Here is an 18,998-nt window from a genome sequence, read left to right as displayed (position 1 = left end):
CTAATTGCACGTGACTTATTCGCGCCAGCTGGATAAGTAACTTCGAGTGGTGTCCGCGTAAATTGTACAATTAATAATTCTTTCAATCCCTTCCACTCCTATCCACCGTTTCAGCCATCTACTCAAAGTGGACAGTAATTAGCGACGCAGATGGACGACAGCATCGACGAAGCTGGACACAGAAGTACCTTCTCGCAGGATCAAAGATGAGGAGCGATAAAGGCAGTGGGTGGACAATGAAAAGAAGGAGCGCGACGGTGAAAGAAAATGGCCTGCAACCTCTCGAAGTATCAATACGTTAGCAGTTTACGTTCCACGCCCTCCGTTACTTCCGCTTCCAGCGGGAGAGCGAGAGGAATATCGGGTAACCGTGGAACGGCGTGCAATCAGTAGTAGTAGGAATAGGTTGGCTGGCCACTCATCTTCACATTTCACTGACAGAAGCGGTTATCCAGCCTTTCGAGTTTCGAAGCCCAGTCGTTTCGCCAGTCGTTATAGCCAAATCTCGCCGCGCTGTATATCCGCTCGTGTCTGTCGCTGGTATAATTTATCACCCCGCGCGCCAAGGATACGAGGATGAGAATGGTTAATTGATTCGCCGCGGGTTTAACGAACGACGGGGATGGAAATACGGCTCGAAGGTGGTGTTCGATATTTTAACGTTCGAAGTGTCTACTCGGTTTCTACCGAGAATCGGTCAAATTCAGCCGAACCCGTTGTCTCGGATGCATCTTTTACTCTCGGCTGGATATTCCGCTCGACGAGGTTCAAGCGTCTTGAGCGCATTTCGGGACGTTGAATTTTTAAGGGTTCAAGCATGCCTCGAGCAGTCTCGCAAACAGAGAATTCAATTGGACGAAGTCGTGCACCGTTTTTTCAACGAAATCCATTCTGCCTCCCGTGTTCGTTGTTCCATTCCGGCTGGAAATGTTATACATATATTCCGCGCGATGCACGTGCGCGCGGAAAATTTAAATACCGCGCACACACACGGTGTGCCGCGGAAATTTTTAGACCGGGTTCACGCGATATGGAAGAAACCCGAGAACATCAGTTCCGCCTTTTCGTTATTCAAACTAGTATCTCCCGGCGTTGATACGGTACACCACGGATAATTAAATCCGGAACGTACGAATGGGACGCTCCAGTTGTCAGGCGCGCGTGCGCTCGACGAATTTTCCGACTCGATTTACCCGACGTGGAGAAAAATGTTATTCCACGCTTTCGTCTTGTCTTCTCGCACGGAGAATAGTTTTATTGCGCGTCGAGGGTGTTGCCGACACCCCGCGCGCTGGCGAACATATGTAAACGCACAGAGGTGTTCCATTTGTATGTATTCCGCGTCTAGTGGGTGGACACCCGTATTCCGCAATTGCCGTGAAAACTGTACCGTACAAAATAACAACCAGCGACACGTTTTTCCTTCCTGTTCTCCTTTTTAATGCCCGCGTGTCCTGCCGTTCGCGAGCCGCCACACGCGAGCCACCCTGTCGCGATAAATTGAATTCGAGTTCGATTTAAATTGAATCATAATAGCTGGGGAAGGTTACAAGCGCCGTTCTCTGGCCCGCTCGACAGTTTAAAATTGAAACCCGTGTACTATTTAGATTAGTTTATTTTACCGTTGCGTCAGATGGTACCTGCAGCAAGAATTTGCACGAGGATCCAATTGGATGTAAAAAAATTAAGCTCAAAGTACATAGAAGAAGACATCTCGAGCGACTTAACTACGATTTAATCCGAGACGAAGGACCAGGTGCAAAGTTAACACGTTGAGTGGAACGTTCGCCAAGTCGAGACGAGATATCTCGATCACAGGAATCCCTTCCATCGAGATGCATTGATCTCTCTACGAGGAATGTCGCGGAACCCGACCTCTCTTTCGACTCGCAATCAAAACGAAAGGGATCGTCTAGAATGGCGGAGAGCGCAAGAGCAGCTCTCGAGCGTTCGCTCGGATAAAACTGATCGAGGTAGAAAGTAGGAAAGCAAAGATTTAATTCACACGGAAGTCGAGTCCCTATAATACCCCTACGAAGTTTCCTGGACGGACGTGAACCGAAGAGTTCCCGGGGAAATCGAGCTGTCTCTCTTCGTTGGCTGTTTCGCAACGCGATTCATTCGCGCTTAAGTATGTTAGCAACGTCTCCACCCTGGCGCGGGTCTCTCCTTGTTTACGATTCTGTTCCGCGGGGCGTAGATAAAGAAAATAGTTAAGCACGGGAACGCACGGTTGTTTCGCTCGGCGACAGGAAGATTGCGGGGGTAATTCGCAAAGTTTCCAACGCGAGGAAACGCTGAACCAAGGGAAAAGATAGAGGCGTCGCGGATAATTGCGGATTAATATGCGACGCGAGGACCACGTCTCTGGATTAACTTGTGTTTTTCCGCCGCCTCTGACGAGCACCACCAGCTTCCCGGAATACATCCGCATTAACTAGTTTCGAGATAATATTTATTTAACGGAGAACCAGCCGAAGAGTAACCTGCTGCTCCTCCGTTGCAATTTCCATCGCGTCGATCGTACGATCGATCGACAACCCCCTTGAATGGTCGCGTAATCCCAAACACGTCCCATCTCTTGGGTCAAAAGTCGAGCTAATATTTCTACGGGACATATCCGGTTAAAATCGTTCGGAATCGTTTCCGTTTCGTTTACTCGCGCGTCCATTCGACGGTGCCACGCTCGTGGACACGTTAATCTCGACTGGGTGGCGGTGGCGAGCCGCAGTGGAGAACGGAAGCGGGCCAGGCGAAAGGTTCGCTCGATGCGAGGTCGGTCGTTTGTTCATCGCGAATTTATGAACGCCGTGGAATTATTCCGGCGGGCTCGCGCGCGGTGCTCGCTGATACGGGCGTTCTTCTTTAATTTCGAGATCCACCGGAAGATTCGTACGGCGGTATCGCGTGCATTGTCACGTGGCCAAACGAGATACGCGGACCGTCGGTGGCAACCGCGACGTATCTGGTTTTGGCGTGGGATCCGCCAGCTTTAATTTCCATCTTCCCTGAGTCTGCCGTGTCCGCGTCGCTCCGAGCGGCGTTGCATAAGCGAAAAGAAACAACGAGGAGCGACCCGGCGTGTTTTCCGGCTCGTCGAGTGGGCGAAACGAACGTAGAGTGATAAAAACCGCCGATAGAAGCCTTTTAAACAGACCGAGAGACGGGAGGACGGGAGATAAACCGGTGAAATGCTGCTGGTCGATGGTTAAGATAAGTTGCGTTGCACATGGCAGAATTGAATTCAACCATTACGTACGCGTCGAGTGTGTGGAAACGAAAGTTTGAAAGAGGCATTGTTCCATCTTGTCGAGGGGAATTAGATCGTTGGAATCCCCTCGAACCCTCTCGAGGCTGGCTGGCTTTTTCCTGGCAACGACGGAAGACGGAAGACGAAGTGATGAAAATGCTGGTTTACAGTTAAAAGTATCGGAAACTAATCGAGGCCAAGCAACCTGGATGCGGTTCAATCAGGTTTTATCTCGTTTCTGGTTACTCGCGGGGAAGGGCCGCGAGTAACGCCGTTTATTGGGTTCCCGATCCCCGCGTCGAGTCGCGGCGTGTTAACTCGTTATCCGCGCGGAACGATCGAGGGGCGAAGATTACGCGAGGATTTTCTTGGGAGAATTTTATTTAGCCGACGAGTTAAGGCAACACGCGATTTATTCCGCGTCGCTTCATTATAAATACTCGACAGGTTCAATGGAACGAACGTTTTCTCAGACGTGTTCTATTTAGCGTCCCGCTCGGGTAATAGTAAATCTATTCCGCCTGTGGCTCGCTGAAAATTTGCTCGTTATTCCAGTGCTATCTGCGTTTTCTCAGCGGAATCCTATTCATTAGACGAGTTAAGCGTAATACGGACTTTGTATCGCGTTTTATCGTTGGAAGTTGCCCGTTGTTTCGACGTCTCTTTCCAACAGTAACAAGCTCGAGTCTGAATATTTCATGGATTCCAATTAATAAATTGGCAAAGTGCACGTAAATCTCTCATTAGTTTGGAGAATGTAATATTCCGCGGATTTCAAGGAGGACGGTCGATGTTCCTAACAAAGCCGCGGAACTAGAGGACTCGCGGGGATGTCACGTTCTCCTAAAAAGCGGTTATTTTGCAACTAATAAACTCGCAAAGCACGTATGTACCCAAGGACACGCGATTCAAGAGAGCTCTAAAGTGGTAAACTAACAAAACATCTCCAGGACGTGACAGTCATAACAGAGCGGACAAAATGTTAGAAAATGGTCCTCGCCAGGCGAGGCGTCGCATACGTGTTTTTAGTTTTCCCGACTACTCCGTCTCCTTTTTTCATTCGAAATTTCACGCCCCGCTTCTTTACTTCCTTCTCGATTCTTCATCGTTAATAACGAGGTTTACCAACGAGTGGCGAGCGTGGTAATAATAAATCTACAGCGAAGTACGGATCGCAATGGCCACGAGCTAAGATCCAGGTAAGAAGCCATTACGGATACTTAACGTCGACTGCTCGACTCACGCGAATCACCTCTCCGAATATCCTTCTTGCCGCTACCTATTCCACCGTCTATTTCAACACTCTACTTCGCAGTACCCATAAATTATACCGAAATTCCGAGCGAACTTTACTTCGAAACGATCAGTCATCGCGGCACCGTTCTCTGACCGCGGCGCCGTCCATTTCCAACCCTACTCAACGTCATACCTAACCGCGGTTCGCACAGGTTGGTGAATTTAAAAATACGCCACCCGGTTCTACGTCTCCGCGGTAACTTAAAAATGTAGAGGAACCGTAAAGTACAGCCCTCGAGTCGCCTCGAGGTTGGCGCCTCGCTGCGCAGGAGGCGTCGTCTCAGGCCGCGATGAAATTATCAGTCGTCCTACATAACTTAAAACGAAGGTACCTGTCTCGTTTTACTGCGTTAGAAACGACTCGATAAAGAGCCAGGGAGAGAGAGAAAGAGAGATGATAACAGGTCTCCGTGAGAATCCTGATCAGCAAGATTTATGTCACGATCCTGCGACCCAAATAACGGCTGGTGACATTGCGCGCTAAGGAATTCATATGGCGAACGACACTTCACCGCTGGGTCGACGAATACGTACTCTCGATCCACTGAAACGGATGCAGCGGCTTGGCCCGACTTATCGATCGGTTTTTCACTTGCCCGCTGGAGGCACACGAGGCTACGATCGCTTTTTCCGCGATACGGAAGTGTCTGCACGGTTAATCAATCGCCAGGTATCTTTAATTATTATTTTGTTCCGATCGCGTCGAGAGTAGCAGTGGTTAAAAACGGCAGGCTGGATTGTCTGCGAAAAACGAACAAAAGCGATTGTTAACGATGGGAATCGAGGGGGAATCGATCCATCTTTTTATCGGTTATTCGATTCCGACGAGTTCAATCCAGTTTCGGACGAGCTCGATTCGGAACAGTTGCTCGAGGTAACTCGGGAAACGTTGAAACTTTGATTCCTCGTAGTTTCGTCTCTCGGAATCGAGTTACCGGTGATAAAAAAAAAAAGAGGGAAGAAAGGTTGGTGACAAGCGCGAACGCGAGGAAGGGGTGACGGTTGGCGGGAAGGAAGGGTCCCTCGTCTATTTTGGCGCGATCGCTAAAGGAGTTCCATCAAAATCGAGAATCGAAGCTCGATAAGCGTTGCTCGTAAACCGAGTATTTTCTTTACCTCGGACGGGGATACATTCGTTTTATGCGGGCCTGCCGCCTCTCTCCTTTTATGTTGATTAAAGCACGAGGATAAAATTGCTCGTGGAAGCACCGGGGATACCGTAAAATATCGACATCGACGTGTGACTGATTATTTCGAAAGGGCTTTCCCACCCCCCGAACGATGTCGAGGCGCTATTTTTCCACGAATATTTTATAGACGTCTATTCTAATTTCGTTACAACGGTGCCAGTTCTTTTTTCATTGTAGCACTTTGGAGATCGAGCCAGCCGATATGTTTCTGATACGAATAGCTAGTCGCGGTAATTATAAATCAGTTTACAAAATTTAATTACGCGCGTCGATCGTTGGTGAAGTTTTATCGGAATATCCGTACATCGAAGCGACGCGAGTTCTCCCTTGAGATATTTGCTTGCTGCCTCGAATCATGAAGAATCTTCAATTACATTTAACCTGTCCGAACGAGTTTACGTTTGAAGAAGACTCTGGCTGGTAGAATATTTTACATTCTGTCCATTGAAAAAAAAAACCAAATTATTATTGAACGTCTAAGACAGAATGAAATTCTGGATTAATACGATTTAACGATGAGTATTCTCGATCGTAGACAGGGAAATTTCTTAGAGCACGCGAAGAACGGGAGCAAGAATTTTCCTCCAGGTGAAATATAATCTGCTTCAATTCATTCTATCAAGAGCATGTTTCGCGTTCGCGCAGGGATCGCAGAAGGATAACTGAGAACGCGGGACTCGATCTCCGTACACTGGGCTTGGCTGCGTGGGAAATTGCATTGAAATTCTGGATCTTGGTTTGTTTCCGTATAAAATCTCAAAGTCGTATCCGATGTCCTGCTAAGAACACGCTTCTTCCGGAGGGTTTTACCCTGTAACGTCGTGGAGCGACACAAACAAGTCAGCGGAGACCTGTTTCGTTAGCGGAGGCGATCTTTTAAATATTCAAAGCCAGCGTGGAAACAAAAGAAGTACGAAAAAACCAAAAAATAACAGCTCTCGTTTTAAGTATTATCTGCCACAGCAGGATACAGTAGAAATATCCATTATTCCTCTGGCAATCTGACGCTAATGCGTCCCGTGTCCCATTGTCCCGTCGTGCGGTGTTCGGCGGAACAACAAATCGACCCGTAGCTCGATCACGCGCGAAAGAAAGACGTTAATTCTCCTCCCACGATGTCCCTTAACTAATTGACAAATCGTTTCTCGGCCCCGACTTGTTACAAGCAGCGCGCGCGCGTTCCAATCCGACCTCATATCTCGAGCAATTAAATTGACCCGGTAAATCAAGCATCGAGCGGCTCGAATTCAGCGAGGATTTCCACAGTTCAAGCAAGCGGGGCAAACTTCGTTGGCGCAAATGGCTCGTTGAATTTCCGTCTCGGCGACGAGAGGGACCCGCCTGTCCGAATGTCTCTCTAACCGAGCGAAATAAGAGAGAACGGCCAGAAAGAAGACCACGATCGCCTGATTGGAGAAGACACGCGTAACGTTGGGGTCACAAAATAGAGCAACGTCCCGGTCTTTCGCGACCGATTGCTCTCTATCGCTTACTTAAATCGACGCGATTTCGAGTCTCCAATTTACCAAGCCTTGGCCTGATTGGTCAAGAGGTTCGCGTTCTGAATTTTACCCCGTTCCACCCTCTGTCACGTTCGTGTAGCAAATCGTTACGCTGACACGTGGCACGCGTGGATATTCGCTTCGCGTATCGTCGAAGAATCGTTGCCAAGCACAACGACCGTCAAAGCGTGCGTCCCGCAATATCCTGTAATTTGTAATTCCATGGTAAGCCGTTGAAAATCCATTGACAGGTTTCGAGCGTGGCACTCGACCGCGGATGATCGCTAACGAGGGTATCGATTCCGCTGGTATCCGGCGGATGGGGTAGTTTTACTTACTGGCTGGCCACTTGGAGGTCAGACGCGACGACGAAACTCGCGGTAATCGGTCGAACGATGACGACACTCGGTTGCCACGGAACTTGACGGAGTCGCGTCGATATTGCATCGCGCGCACCATCCCCCGATCGAATTCGGATCAACAGTTGACTCGAGTTGGATGGCAGCAGACAGAGACGCCGGAATCAGACGCCACGCCAGCGGGGCGTCTCGCGCAGCGTACACAGCTGGGCGCAACTTTGTTCGCTGGTTTAATTAATTAAAATTTCGCTCGTTTCCACGCGTCGCACGTTTGCGTTACCGAGGGAATAATGTCAGTGGTGAGAAAGGATGGTCGGGCACGGGATAAAATAAAGTGCGGTCTATTTTTTCAACTAATGCTCGCTCGTACATCCGTTAACTTAATTAGGATTTCGCAGTTGTTCAAAAGGGTTCCCCTTGGTCGGCGATGTAGCGCGAGCGAGAGCGTCATCGCCGCGAGTATTAAAACGCGCACGAGGCCGCTGATATCCGCGGGACTGTATTTTCGTAAACCGCTTATTTTCACCGACTTCCGGAGAATTACGTCGCGAGTGCTCACCGTGTATGGACGGCCGTACGAAGGGGACGGGGGGATGGAAAAAAAGGCTGGGAAAGGACATTCTAGTCGCGCAGCAGAAAAAGCTCGCGGTATTTCAACGACAGGAGGTCGTAGTTACGGTGACGAGAAGAGGGGAGGGAAGAAGAAAAGAGAGAAAGGGGACGAGAAAGGAAAAAAAAAGAAAGAAGCGAACACACGGAAGGAATTAATTAAATAAAAACAGGAGGAGGGGGGAGGGGCGACGTTTCAGTCGTTTAATGAATTGCCGGGCAATTGTTCCGCGCGCAGGCGGCGTAAAAGCGTTTTGAAGAATTCATTAAAGAGTCAAGCTTTCCCCGACGTTCTCGCGAGCCATTGAGGTATTATCCGCGGGACCGCTAATAAACCGGGAAATTTAGAAATCCCTGTAATCGCGGTTATTTACGGTGGAGCCGGTAGTTACCATCGCTGGGTACGAACGAACGAGGGAACGCGATTAAAACTGACTAGATCCCCGGGTGTAGCCGGGAAGGAAACTTTGAAATAACTAATCCGAACGATCCCATGAAATTACGCGCTCTCGTCGGGCTCGTGTAACGATCCTTAAACGAATCGCCGCGAAAATATCCGCTTACGGGGTGCGCTTTTGAAACGGAATCGCGGGATTTCCCGGCGTATCGTGCTCGCGCGAACAACCAACGCTAACGAATACCCGAAACGAGTAGAATCGCGATTCAGAGGCGATAATCGTCGACGCTTATGCGAATTCATATTTCGCCGTTCTTGGCTCATCGATTCTCCTCCCGTGTGGCTACGTATGCCGCGTCCACCGGATCGAGGGGTTGGCATGTTTCTCTGGATAGACGCGGGACGAGGCGAGCGAACGAAATCGCGGGATCGGTGGAATTCCAGCACGGGAACGGAGGAGTCGAGGTCTCTTGGCTGGTCGCGGAATTAAAGCTCGTATATCACGGCCGCGCGGTCATAAATAAATATACACACGCGCGTGATATCGGGCAACATCGAAAATGTAGGCTCCCTCCTTTTCAATCCGCGCGCGGCTACTCGTCGGTTCATGAAAATGTCCGTCCGATACGTACGGCCGGGCGAAAAGGGGTGGGACCGGTGCGAGTGGAATCGGTGAATATCAATCTAGTGACCTGGAAATGTAATATCCGTTGCGTATCTCTCATGGACGTCACCGGGACGCTCTTGCATATAGTTACGATAATAGATCGTAAATATTTGGGCTGGGTCCAGTCGAAGGGCCGCGTGGCGGCGGTGCGTCGATGTAATTGCGAGTTCGAATCCGACGAGACTTCCAGCGGATAATAAAGTTGATTAACCCTGAGAATGGTCGAAACGTGGGATCGACGGGTTGTCAGAGAATGTACAGGACGTCGAGGACAGAGGGCCATGTTGTTTCCGAGGGAATCGAATTCAGGAGTTTCGCGCGAAAAAATTTAGACGAAGACGGTACATTTTAAGTACCGTACGAAAATTGAAACAGCAGATAAGGAACGAGGCGAGAATTACATTTGCATAATTAATTGAACGAAAGTTTCGCGGACAGCGCGGTCGCTTTACCGGAAGGGGGGGTTAAAAAGCAGCGTGAAAACTGTCGCTGGCGGTGGTGGAGCACCCTTCTCTCGGCGTCGTTTTCGTGAAACACGCGTATTTTACAATGGAACTTTCTAATTTATCACCGCGGCTGGGCAGCGTAACGAATGCGCTAATTTACGGCAGTTCGGATAAAGAGTTATGAATCTGGACGAAACACGGTTTACACCGCGGACCCGCGAACGATTTCGAATAATTGGATTTACGAGGAACTAATTACGCGGATAAATAGTACGTCCGATCGTAACGAGTTCCGCGAGCGGTCTCGTTAACATTCGTCGGCGTCGTTGCTCTTTAGAGGCGATTAAATCTTTCTTAACTACGGCGCTGTAGCTTTTACGAGGGGGTCTCTCTCGACGAAGATCATTCAATTCCGGAAAACAGCATATTCATTCGCGGTGATACGAGTAACGCGATATGGCGACGAAGCCCCGATTTACGGTATCACGCTCGGTCAGGTTAATTAAGCTCTACCTTTCGCCAAGTTCCAGGCTAATTTCGCGTTAGAAGTATCGCATCAATTTAATTGGGCATTATCACGAAGTACCCGCCGCCTGTCCCATTTATCGCCCCTCAAGACGAATATTTCACTGCGGCGTTCGCGAATCAGGGAAGCCAGAGAACTGATGAAGTTGAACGGGGATGACGGATGACCCGGCACAGTGTTGCCTTCATCTCGATTGCGAAATGAGGACTATTTAAGGCCTCGACTATGGTACGTTGCACGATGATGTTTTCCGATAAGGAAACCGTGACGAACCGCGCGGCATTTATAACTTTCAGGGCCTTCAACGCGAAGGAAACCTCATATTTAACGCTTAATTGCGGGTTCGCCGCAGCTAAATAACAAGTAGCGCGACTGGGAATAAAATGGGCGTGCGTTTTCGGATCGATACGCCGTGGTGCGGTTCTCTGAAATTCCGTCCTTTAATTCCTGTCATTTTACGTACACGCGACACTGTTTGAAGAAAAGTAGTTTAATTGGAAAACGAGTAGGAAAGCGTCGAACGCGATTCTGTCGTCACCCACTTTCGTCTTATTCCGGGTTCCAATGTCGCTGCTTAAAATTCCTCCCAGGGATGGTTGAATATAAATTAGACTCGACGGAATGTCACGCTACAGGATTGTTTCACTTTCCGTGAGAATTCCATTTCCAAACGCTGAAACCTTCCGCCTCCCCTGTTCTCTCTTGTATCGCCCGCGGTTGGTCCTCGCTCTTTGACTCGCGATCGAGAGTTAAACTCATTATCCGATTTCGCGCGACGCCCATCTGAAATTTAATCAGAGTCCAACGATCAATTAGGGCCACGCGTTCTATTCGATCTTTCTCGTCCATCTGAAAGGCTCGTCACTTGCACTCGACGCAACAGACGCGATCAATTCGCATCCAGAGTTACACACGTTCGCTCATTTCCATTCACGTTCGACTTAGTCACAATCGAGCGTTGATTCGATTGAAACAGCAGCTACCGGCACATTTCAAACGACGCCTTTTTACTTATTCGCGACGCGAAAGAGGCGAACTCGCTGCATAAATTGGATGACGTTGTAAATCACAGAACGGTCGCCTTTTTCCCGATGACAGAAGATTAACGACGTTTAACGCAAGTGCAACGAAATTTGTCCACGCTCGCGGTAAAACTGCGAGCGTTTCTTACGTCCTGATTTTCGCCACGGCATTTGGCCTCGACGAATCGCGCTACCTCGTACCCTTTGTATCGCCCTTTCCGTTCGACGACCCCGTTTCGCCCGAGTTTTCCTTCGATCCTGCGAACCGGGACGCGGCCATAATTTCGCGCAGTGCGACGTTCTGCGGCACTTCGTCGATAGCGATTTTTCTAGACGAACAGCAGAGCCTCGACTACGCGTGCGAGAGAATCTGAGAAATGGCGGACGTGATCAAGAGAAATGAAAAACTTTCGTCAACTCTCATTAACTGGTCACGCACTGCCCTTCGCGAGACGGCGCGTTCGATTCCTTTGGTCCGCTCGATCCACGCGATACCCTCCGCGTCTATCAGTTCGAAGGGTATTTACTGTGCAAAGAACTCGCGGGCTAGATTTCGCCTCGCGGACTCATAATCAACCCGACAGACACCGGGCGTTGAGAATTTTCTGCGGGGCACGCGTGATTTCCCTCCAAGGTACATATTTGCGTATCCCGCAATCAATGCGGCTGTTTGCACGCGAAACCATGCAACGTCCCTAGGTTTATGGCACGTACAATTATCGGGACACGCCGGCCGAGTGCATTGACGTTCGTCCCGTATAACGAGACGCGCGTCCTTCGTCGCGTTTCCGTGACAGCTCGAAATGAAAATCTGTCCGGTAACCAATAAACGTCGCCGCTAATTCGCGTAATCAGCCGTTTGCGTGGCGTAGCGTAGAAAATAGAATGCGAGGGCGGAGATACGGAGGGGGGAGGGGGTGGTTAGTCAGAGGGGGCGGGAGGAAAGAAATTTTCCTGGTGAAATTAAAAATTAAATTAAACGTCTGACGAGAACGCGGCCAGCATGGCGGCTGGAATTCGTCCGTGAAATATTTGGTATAAAATTTCGGCCGGATGTGGCCTTGTTTAATTAAAATACGCCGCATTGACTGCGCGCTCAGTCGCGGCGCTAAACTTTCGAATCGTTCCTTGCTTTTTAATATTTTCCGCCGAACGACGAACGGTTTCATCTCTTTGGATGGATCTCGCTATCGCGTTAGATGAGACGAGTTTCATTTCCGGTCCCGTAAGTGCTCCCTTCCGTTGCGCTGAAATATTTCTATTCGAACCTCGAGACACTTTTCGGAATTCAACCGTGCCCGAGATATTAGCCGCGAATGCACTCGAGATTCTATTCAGGGAGACGTTGCAACCCTTAAAACAACCGAGTTTAATAGCAGGCGAACTTCGCGCGATCTTCAATGGATGAGATTGAGAAGCTCGCGCGCGAAGTATCCGGGACTTTATTACATAACGAGCAATTTGTTTCACTTAGGCGGTTACAAAGGAGCGTGTAATTATTGCTACAGCGTATACACCCTTGTTTTAATTCAACTCCTTACACGTGAAAAACGATCGAATCAACTAAATTAATTTAGGTACCATCGTTTAAGTGGAAAACGAAATTTAATTTCTGCACTTTCGCCTCTCCGTAGTTCGCGTATCGAAACGGCGAACAAGATTGCTCTAATGATCGTACACATATATACATATATCATAAATCTCCGCATCGAGTTGGAATTCCGGCGAGTCTAGAATTTCTCAAGTTTTCCGTGCGAGCCTCGTTAAAAATCCGCTTGAACCGGTTGGCGTGTGGCGCGTAATTGATCGCGAAGTATGCATTACGGGATAGCATCTTTATAATTGCGGTGCAATAAAGATAAGACTAATCTGTCGAGCGACGTGGCTCGCGAGCCTCTAACGGATTTTCGTCGATTCGTTACGCAGAATGGAATTCAAACGATCCGGGGGATCTCCCCCCGCGATGGCTTCGCGATTATTGAAAAAATTAAGTGCTCGCACGAGAGGGAAATCGTTGGCGAGCTCGCGTGCGACCTCTGACGAGGTTGAAAATCGCTCGCAGATTAATGGACGAGCGACTCGCGGCCGTGGGGCTCGAACGAAATTTCCCTCCCCCGGTGGAATCGGGGCCGAGAAGCGTTTTAATATCGTCTGGAAATACACGCGCGCGCGCGCTTATGATCGGTTATTGTTACTGTAAATGCGAGGGAATAAAACCGCCGGAGGGTACCAGCAGGTGCGCGTTGCTTTATTCCATTGCGGAAACAAATATTTTCCATTCCCGTCGAATATACATACTCCGGGCATTTTTTCGTGAATTTAACGCCGCGACGAGAACGCGCAAAAATTTGTATAAATAAATCGGGACATATCCACGCGGAGGGGAAGTACAAACGAAAAAATTATACTTCCAATGTCCATTTACAGATGCAACATTTCAAATAACTTTCCCCGATACTCGCCCCGCAACGGGAACGGTTACCGCGATTGATAAGCGAGCGAATTTTGCTTCGCTCGTTAAAACAATCGATTGTTTTAATTGCGGCTAATATTGGAAAAGCCAGCGTCGATCCGTTGATCGGGTCCGTCAAAAGCCATTGAACTGGTTGCCAATTTGACATGCCTCGCTTAGTGCACGAGGGGGATGCCGCCGCGGGGTGGTATCGGCTGTTTCGTGATTATACCAGGAAGCTCTCTTGGAGCTTCTCAAAATCTCTCGTGGCTCTCGTATATTAGCAGCAGTCGGAAGAACGCACGGGTGGCCGGGCACGGAGCATCGACCACGATCGGCGTATCGTTATTTATTTCGTCCGCGGACAGTGAATCATCCGGCCGCTCGAAATTGCTACGCCGCGCTCATCCTCGAGCACCGGTTCGCCGTTTCGTTTATTCCAGAAATTTTATCAGCTACCCGCTGCATTCTCGAACGCTCTTAGCGCGGATAATCGCGAGAGGTAACGAGCACGTTCTATCCAGCAGCTTCAACACGGAAATATTTGCCGGAAATCAAGTTTACTCTCTGTCGCTCGAGGAACGCGCGAACGTTCGCGTCGATGCGAAGTCGGCTAACATAGCTTCGCGAAGACAATAACGATAATTCACGGGGTTGGGACGTTTTAAACGTTCCTCGGGGATTGAGCGCAATTTTTACGCTGCAAGATTCGTTTCTCTCTAAATAGTATCTCGCAACTGGTTTCGGTCATCGAGTCAGTCGAGGGTGATGCTGCTTCGCACCCCCGATCGGCCTCACGTTCGAGTCGAGGGGGTAGAGCCGAGGTCGGGAAGGGAACGGCAACGTGATGGACAGCGTTGAAGAGCGTATTTCTCTTTGACGTTGAGTTTTCCCCGTTTCTATCGTAGTTACCGCGCAGTTGACTTAATGGAGTGCTTCGCCCTCATTAGCGAGCGTAACGACAAGTGCTACGGCTCCGCGGCAGACATTTTCAGCGCGAGGGCTTTAGACTTTTCTTATTTCCTACGTTTCGCGTTTTTTTTTCTTTCTCTTCTTTCTTTTTTTTTTTCGGTGCCCCGGTAAGTTTCGTCGCCGCGTATCGGCCGACGAGCGCGAGTGCCGCGCTTTTTTTCGCCGCCCTCCACCCTTCTCGCGCGCCCCTCGAGCTTTCAGCCGTGGAAGCTCGTTTCTTCCTCGTTATTTATTTATTTATTTATTTGCCCGCTTGCCTGTTTGTTTGTTTGTTTGTTTGTTTAATTTATTTCGTTTACCCCCGGCTCTACGGCGCGCGTACGCCCCGGCATGTATAATTAAGGCCGCGGCGAGACGTGCCCCGCCGCTGGATAAGCGCGTCCGCGTCGTTAAACGTTCTCCTCGCGAATAATGCACGATAATTTAGCGTTCCGGTGTGACATTTCGGATTATGAATATGCGGCTAACGGGAAATACTTTTAATGACGGGGGTCTCGTTGGAGGACATGCTTTAAACGGCGCTCCCGGAAACTCCTAAAGCATGAATTATTCGGATGTTTGCCAGCACTTGGGAATCAGTGATATATAATTTTACCGGGAAACTTTAGCTTCGCCGTAAGACGGAGCGTGGTTTATCCCTCGTACGCTTTATAACCTTGAGACCCCGTGGCGAGACGCGGATTTACCCTAAGAGCTAGCATAATTTTTTAACGTTGATAAACGTACCAAAATATGGCGTATCGTCTCTCTTGGATCCAAACGTAAAGTAGAGACGCCTGGTAGACCAGCTTTGAAACGTAACGACAAGAGGCACTCACAATTGCTACCAGTTTCTGGACCACTCGCCTGAAGGCAGATGCAGCACCACGATATTACCCAGTGTGAACGGCAAATTGGGGCGACTTTGCCCAGCGAGATTAGGAACTGCGCTAAATAATCACCGGGTTTCATTAGACGCGAAAGAGGCAGGGCAAATGATTGCAAATTGCATTCGAAAGCAAAAGGGATGCGGCGGGAACGAGCTCTTTTGCAGCCGAAACTCCGCAGCCTCCATCCCCTGAAACCATCGGTGTGCATTGCGGTGCGGAGGACTCGACGCGAGGAAGACGGTATTTTTAAGATAACGCGAAGCGTCCGCGTAGGATGCGCCCGTAGGAACAGGGGGAAGAACCACTTTAACGCGATCCCCTGAACGACTGCACAACCACCCCGTGTCCGGCTCGTTCTCGTAACTTTGCGATGAAACTTTCATGAGCGATTGTTAGATCGTATATCGCGCTGTGTTTCGAACCGGCCAATAAAACACGGCGTATCTAGCGGAACGGAATTGAGAGTGTAACGGGCCGGAACTTTGACTAATTTGCATGTTAGGCGCTGCTGGGATTTATATGTACATCCGTATACATCTGTAGCGGCGAGTGTTCGATGCACGAGCCTCTCGTCGCGTTAGGATAGCGATATTCCTGACGTAGAAAAAAGGGAGCACGATCACGATTCGATCTGATCTCTTTCCGGTCCGTTGAATCGAGTCCTGATTCGTTACGAAACTTACACTCGCCAAGACCACGAATCTCGACTGCCCAAGGTCGTTGATAAAAGAGAAGAGAAGAGAAAAAGGGAGGATGACCTCAAACTACAAGGGTTCGAATCGCCGCCATTTTGTCGTCTCGAATCTTTTCCAATGCCAGCACGTTTCTCTGGTATTTAGTTTAGTCTCGCGGACCCGTTTGCTTCTGTTTGCAGATCCCGAACAAATATCCCGTGCATCGACGAGCGGAGGACGCGCGACGAGGGTTGCAAAGTTTTTAAATATGTGGGGATGCACATCGATATCGAGGGCGAGCGGTGACCGTGGGCTCGTAAGAAATACGTTCTCTTCTTTCTCTGCCCCCTCGATTTTCTTTTCTTCTTCCCTCGATCGTGTTTCGTGGCTGGAAAATCGTGCGCGTGCATTTCGACGTTTAATCTGTCCGCTGGCAGAGAATAGGCCGGGGTTATCGGGAGAACGGAGGACCGTTAATGCTCGCGCGGCGGCGTTTCGTAATGTGTAACGAAGGGGAATGAATATTTTCTGGGGGAACAGCGCGAAATTATTTCTATTGTAGCGTTCAGAAGCGGTTGATTGTTCTGCTGCGCGATTCCGTGAAACGCAATGATTGCGAGCGTTTCCTTCCGCGGGTTCGATTCTCCTTTCGCAAACGGGGGTGGCGCGGCTCTACGAATAATTTCAGAAAAGGACTAGCTGCGAAAAATAACAGCCGCCGTTCGAATCGTTTCGATTAAACGAGTATTTAAACTGCAGAATCGCGCTCGAGTTGATTCAACGGTGGGCTCCCCTCGAAAATTGTGTTTAACGAATGCATGGCGTTGCAGACGCTGGATAAATTTAAGATCCCGGTCCTTTCCAACTAGACGGATCGATTAATTACAGTCTCGCTTGAAACCTGACTGCGTTAGACCGTATCAACAGCTTGTGCAACGTAATCTGTGAATTTTTTTGCTAGTCTCGTTTAAGTCCCAGTAATTTATCGCGTAGACCAACACCAACCAACTCTTTCTTCACTTTAGAACTCTTTCTCTCTTTCTTCCTCCTAGTCACTCTCTCATGGTCTTTGATATGCACCACCTCGATCCTAACCAACTGGCGAAATGTCCAAACGAAGCGGTGGCAACAGTGGGAATCGGTAGTTCACGGATCGAGGAACAGCGTTCGCGTATCGCTCGAACTTGGCGCCGAATGTTTGCGTTCTCGTCAGCGTAGAATCGTATGCATTCCGCATGAATCAAACCGCCCGACGGGAATTTAATCATTTTTCCCTCGCCGCCGGTTCTCAGGCTTGTTTGCAGAAATTCAATTATACGCAATCAAGACGATGCTCGAAAGTCTGGCCGACAAAATGCTGGTAATAGGGAGAATTGTGAGACCGAGGTGGGGCAGATGGACGGCTAGATACGATGGGGGTGGAGAGCATGCGAGTCGGGCGAGGAGCGTGGAAAAAGGAGGGTTGGGCGTCGAAGGATGGAAGAAAGAGAGATAGCAGGGATAAGCAGGGGGATAAGAGTCGTGCAATCTTTCACGAGTGGATTTTAACAGACGTAGAATTTTAATCACTTTCGAGAAATTAAATTATACCGGGCGCGAAGGGCACGCGGAAAATCGTGGTTCAACCTTCCGTGAGAAATGGCTCGGAATTGTGGGACGTCCGGCGGAGTTATGCCCGTTTCGAAGCGATTCTTATGAGCTTTTCGGAAGTTCATGGATTCTCTTCATTGCTGATTCCTGTATTCAGAGGTCGTTACACTTTCGCAGGCTTTTAAAGGAAGTTAAAAAAAAATGGCTGCTTTAGTTGCCACGGGATAATTGATTATCCTATTCACCGTGGAAAAGTATCTACTTCTATTTTGTTTGTGCCTCGCGTAGAAAATCCAACGACTCGGAGTCGAGTCGGATGGCGTTTCAGGTGAAATGGGTTGGCGCTTTAACAATGACCGGCTATATACTCTCAGTGACTGCCGCCGAAGGTAGAGGCCGGGTCAGCTCGTAGACTGGGGTGTAGGTCGCAATAAATTACTGTCGGCGTTTCGAACAACTGATCAGCACCTTAAAAAAGTTACAAGCTTTCAACTAATTCGGTTAGCTTCTTTCCTAAAAAAATTCCCTTTCCACGGATAAGTCATTTTCGCGTTTCCCACCGCGAAAAGCGTCGCGTGTCGCGTGCTCTCGCAATATTCACACGCATGTGCATGCATTTTATGAAATTCTAAAAAGGCTGCTTTTTCTCCTCTTTCTCGCCCGCCTCACCCTCCTTGCCCTCTGCACGTCAACAGCCCTTTCAACCCCGTCTTCCGCCATTTTTTCCTCGAGACAGGTAGCTCTGGCATAAAGCATCTTGCCACTGCGGCGAGGCTGGATTTAATCAAGGGCTAACTTGCACACGCGATGTTTATTCGACGGAGTATCGCGGGCGCGTAATTAAATGCATAAACAGCGGGTATTTTCGAGGGCGCTCGTTCTTTTTCCTCTCTCCGTTCCTTTTTCACCCCTTACCCGCGTCCTTGCGAGCGATCGCGCGAGCGTGCCTCGCGTAATTCACCCTAATTGGCATCGATTCCCTGAATTTTCATTCCCCGCGATCTCCCGTTTACGTTTCGCCTACAATTTTCCCTGATGTTCGGACAGTGATAATTTAATTCTTTCTTCGGCCATTAACTTCCTCTCATTCTATTCTACGTCCCACGTTATCCATTATTCCTGCACTACGTCGCTAACTGCACACAATAGTTTCGCAATTGCACTCTCATCCTCGCAC

General features: G+C 49.2%; 1 protein-coding gene across 24 annotated transcripts in view; it reads left to right on the top strand.

Moving 5' to 3' along the window:
* The window catches only part of Nrm (neuromusculin), a 252,302-nt gene that overhangs the window by 33,431 nt on the left and 199,873 nt on the right, over positions 1-18,998 (top strand). The window lies entirely within an intron of this gene.

Source organism: Xylocopa sonorina, chromosome 13, assembly GCF_050948175.1.
Source record: "Xylocopa sonorina isolate GNS202 chromosome 13, iyXylSono1_principal, whole genome shotgun sequence".
Classification (NCBI taxonomy): domain Eukaryota; kingdom Metazoa; phylum Arthropoda; class Insecta; order Hymenoptera; family Apidae; genus Xylocopa; species Xylocopa sonorina.
Note: the sequence above shows the minus strand (reverse complement) of the source record. Positions and strands in the feature narration are given on the sequence as shown.